The sequence below is a fragment of the Pteropus alecto genome, unplaced genomic scaffold (assembly GCF_000325575.1).
Source record: "Pteropus alecto unplaced genomic scaffold, ASM32557v1 scaffold121, whole genome shotgun sequence".
Lineage (NCBI taxonomy): Eukaryota > Metazoa > Chordata > Mammalia > Chiroptera > Pteropodidae > Pteropus > Pteropus alecto.
This window is the reverse complement of record NW_006434369.1, coordinates 12,491,331-12,496,154: the sequence shown is the minus strand read 5'-3', so window position 1 is coordinate 12,496,154 and position 4,824 is coordinate 12,491,331. Positions and strand designations below refer to the sequence as shown.

At 31.2% G+C, this 4,824-nt stretch overlaps 1 pseudogene; it reads right to left on the bottom strand.

Moving 5' to 3' along the window:
• Positions 1-2,084: 2,084 nt before the first annotated feature.
• On the bottom strand, positions 2,085-2,186 carry LOC112477695 (annotated as a pseudogene).
• Positions 2,187-4,824: the final 2,638 nt, after the last annotated feature.

Genomic DNA, 4,824 nt, shown 5'->3' with positions numbered 1-4,824 from the left:
AAAATATGTATATGCATGTATATATTTGTTTTTCTCTTCTGTGAAGTACCTGTCTAAATCTTTTTATATTGGGTTGTTTGTCTTTTTCTCCTTGATTCATAGGAGTTATTTATATATTCCCAATATAAGCTCTTTTTCACTTACATGTGTTACAAACATCTTTTCCTAGCTTGGAGCTTATGTTTTCTTTGTACGGTAACTTTTAATCATTAGACATCTTCAATTTTAACGTAGCTGAATTTATCAATATTTTTTCTTTGTAGATTGTTCTTTTTTGTGTTTTGCTTAAGAAACACTTCCTACCATAGGTCGTAAAAGATACTTTCTTATACTTTCTTGTAATATCTTTTTAGAGATTAATGCTTTTGCCTTTTACACTGATTTTCAATCATCCAGTAACTATTTTTTTTCTTGTATTTGTGTGTGTGTGTGTGTGTGTATGTGTGTGTGTGTGTGTGTGTGTGTGAGAGAGAGAGAGAGAGAGATCATTACTAAGGTTATGGTAACCTCATAAACTGAATAGGGGGTAATTCCCTTTTTTATTTTCTGAGAGAGTTTGTGTAATATTAGATTTGCATTTTTCTTGACTATTTGGTAGAAGTCCATGTAAAGCCATTAGGGTCTGGTGTTTTATTTGTTGGAAGAATTTTAATTATAAATTTCCTTAATGGTAACAGGACTATTAATATATTTTTTTCTTGTGTTACTTTTGGTAAGCTGTGATTTTAAGGAGTTTACCCATTTCATCTGGTTCTAACATTTACTGTCATAAAATTGTTCATAATATAGTTTGATTATCTGTTCTATCTATGCAATTTCTGAAGTTATGTTCTCTTTTTTATTCTTAATATAGTTTTAAAAATTCTTTTAGCATGATTACTCTTTTCCATGGTTTATAAGTTTTTTTCAAAGAACAAACTTTTGGCAGTTCATCTTCTCCATAGTATATTTGTTTTCTATATTATTAACCACATGTTTTCTATATTCCTTGGGCTTATTCTGTGTGTGTTTTTTTCCTTATTGTAGTATTTAATGCTATGAATTTACAACTAATTAATACTTTAATAACTACATCTCATTGTTTTAATTTGTAGTATTTTTTTATTTTTAAATCTTAAGTATTTTCCAATTTCACTGTAAATTATCCTTTGACATGTAAGCTATTTAGAAGAGGATTTTAATTTCCAAACAAGTGTTGTTTCCTTAGTTACTTTTTAATACCAAATATTGAGATAATTTTATTGTCATCAAGACTTTGCTATGCATGATACAAATTCTTTAAAGTTTGTATAGGCTAGCTTTGTGACCTAACACATGGCTCACAGGGTTCCATTGCATAGATAGACATTCCATATATGCTCTGTAAAGAATGTGTCCTCCAGATTTAAAGTGCAGTTATATAAAGCCATTAGCTTAAAGTTGTTAATTGTGCAATCACATCTTCTATACCTTTACTGATTTTATAGACAGTTACCTTAAAATCTCTCACTATGATTTGGAGTTGACAATTTTAACTTTACATATATGGAGGCTATATTATTAGTATTTGTACTTGATATATCTTCCTAGTGAACTGAAACTGTTATCTCTGGTAATTTGTTTGACTTTTATCTCTGTAGTATGCTAGACTTTTAGTCTATTTTTCTTGGTGAATATATGTTTATGACAGCTTTCTTTTAACTAGTATTTGTTTGACATATCTTTTTTCCATTATTAGACTCTCTGGTTTTCTGCGTTGTGTTTTAGATGTGTTTTTTTAAAGTAGCATTTAATATTTTGAATTTTAATCTTATCTGGCCATCTTTTTCTGTGACCTGAAGGGTGTCATCCATTTACATTTTTCTACTATTAATATATTTGAATTTGGTTAAGCCAACCTTTGTTTTACATTATGTTTTGTCATTTCCATTGTTGTATCTCCACTTCTTTGCCTTCTTTTGATTAATTTCTTTTGTTTATTTTCATTAAATTTTTTTCCTCCTCAATCTGTTTGGAAAGTACTTGTTCTGTGTCTATTTTTTAATCCATAACCTAAGTTCCTTTTCTTTATTTTTTTTTTTAATTTTATTATTTATTATTATTTATGCCTACAGCACCTGGTCTTCCTAGTACTGACCAGGCCCAACCCTGCTTAGCTTCCGAGATCAGATGAGATTGGGCATGTTCAGGGTGGCTTGGCCGTAGACTTAACATGCATTCTTAACAAAGCCTAAGGTAAATTATTAATTCTCTATTTTTGAGTCATATAAGCATCTTAGAATGCATTAATCTTGATAAGTCCCTCTGAAATTAAATTCAATTGTTGACAAGTATTTTAGTTCTGGCTAAATTACACATTATTATTATTTCTTCATTTTATCAAATTTAAAAGATTTTCTCACATATTTCCTAATAGATTTTGTTACCAATAATTCTTAAAGAGTAGATTATTTTTGGGGGTCATTTTTCTTCTGTTCATAAATACTTCATTAAATTTTCCCTTATTGAAAGTCTTCTGGTGATAAACTCTCTACCTTTTTTCTTTTATAAATTTATTTAAATTAGTTTCAAGTATACAGTACTTTGATTAGACATCTATATAGTTCATAAAATCTACTTTTTTACTTGATAAGATTTTTTTTCCTGGATGTCTTTGAGTTTTATTGTATTTTTTTAATCGAAGTGTAATTGACACATACATTATATTAGTTTCGGATGAGTAACATAATAAGTCAATATTCGTGTACTTATAAGGTCTTTATCCCTCATTTTTGAAAGATAGTTTAACTGCATATAGAATTTTGTGTGTACAGTAAAAGACAACATGCTCACAATAAGTGAAAAGATGGCAAATCTTGGGATAGAAATATAAACTATGAAAAAGAACTAAATGGAAATTCTAACATAGAAGAAATATTTACATTAAACATAATCCTTTAAGGATCTTAAGAATATATATGAGTTAAAACATGAATAAGTTTACTTAGAAATGATTACTATAAATTATTTCATCTACAACTCAAGAGAGAAAAAATAAGCCAGAAAAATGAACAAGTCTTTGTGGAAGTATTTTAGCCATCTTGACACATAGATGGACCATCTCATTCAAAATCTGGTTCAGATGTCAAGACTAATGGCACTATACACACACATCAAGAGGGTATGAATATGTTTATTACTCACATAACAAGGCTGTTTGGGAGATCTGGGCAGGCCTCTCAAGTTGATCTGAAAAGGGCTAGCTAAAGAAAGTAAGGAAGGGTAGTGGTTGGAATCTCCGGCTGGTACCTAAGGAGGCTTTTTTTTTTTTTTTTTCAGCTTCTCCATATGTAGGACAGAGGGGAAGAGAGTAGACTTAAAAGCTGTCCACAGTTAAACATTAAAAAACGAAGACAGACTTTTATTACAGAGATAATATCAAAATGTCTAAAATATATGTAGTTGGTGTCTAGGAAGCAGAGAATAAACGAAGATATGGCAGAAAGAATGTTGGAAGATATTATGGCCGAAAATGTCCAAATTTGATGAAAGACAAATATACAGACTCAAGGAGATCACAAACACAAAGGAAACCACAGCCAGTCAAATTGTTGAAAACTAAAACTAAAAAGAAAATATTTAAAGGCTACCAAATAAAAATTACAGATCTTGCATGTACCAGATACCTGGAAGTGGGTTAACTAATTATATGGTGTAACAGTCAGAGACCAATCAGGAGAAGAAATCACACAATAATTTAAGCTGTGGAAGTATAAAATAAAGAATTATTAAGCTATGTAGGAGATTATGTAGGAGATTAACTATATAGATGTAGAGGGAACTCTAAAGGATACTCTAGGACTAAGGGAGAATACCCATAGAATGATAAAGATGGAAGAAGGGTACCTTCCCCCCAATTGGAGTTAGACTTCATTGGAGGAAGTGCTGTTGCAGTATACTGGATGGTAGAGAAGGTCACTGGGTTGCTGTGGCCAGAGCTGGTCCCACAATTGCCAGGCAAGCAAGAAACAATGCTTTGGGGTGCAAGTGAGCTGATTAAGTGGGGCAGGTGCACAGAGGCATAAGGTTGCTGTTATGCAAATAAGGTCTTCATAACATAGTATCCATAGGAGGGCCATCACAAGGTAGTAATTTGGCCCAGGCTACTGCAAAGGGCTTTCCTATCTTGCATACTGTGGAGGTATACACCATTGGATACTCCACACACAAGGACTGCAGATAGACTATGCAGCATGAACAAACAAACAAACAACAGCACCAGAGCCAAGAAGAGAAGCTCCTTGTTCCTGCAGTGTCTCTCTAGTACCCTCTACTGACAAAGCTTATAGAATGCAGTCCTTTATTGCTGAGCAGCTTCTGAAGGATGAATTTGAAATTAGGCAGTACATTAATAACTAGTATGTGTGTTTAAATGTATAAAAAAAAGTTACACTGTTTTCCAAAGTATTTGTACCATTTTCTATCTACAGTGGTAGGAATGAGAGTTCCAGATAGCTCAATGTCCTCAGCAATGTTTGATATTGCTATACTATGTATTTTATTCATTCTAATGTATATGTAGTAATATTAAATTATTTTTATTTGCATTTCTCTGATGATTAATAACATTTTTATGTACTTATTTACTATCCATAGATTTATTTTGGTGATGTGTCGGTTCAGATTTTTTTGCCTATGTTTTAAAAATGGGTTGTTCATCTTCCTGTTGTTGAATTGTAACTTTTAAAATATATATTCTGGATATAAGCCCTCTTTTAGATTTATGGTTTATAAATATTTTCTCCCAGTTTGTGGCTTAACTTTTCATTTCTTGTTGTTATCTTGAGAAGAGCAGATAATTTTAAA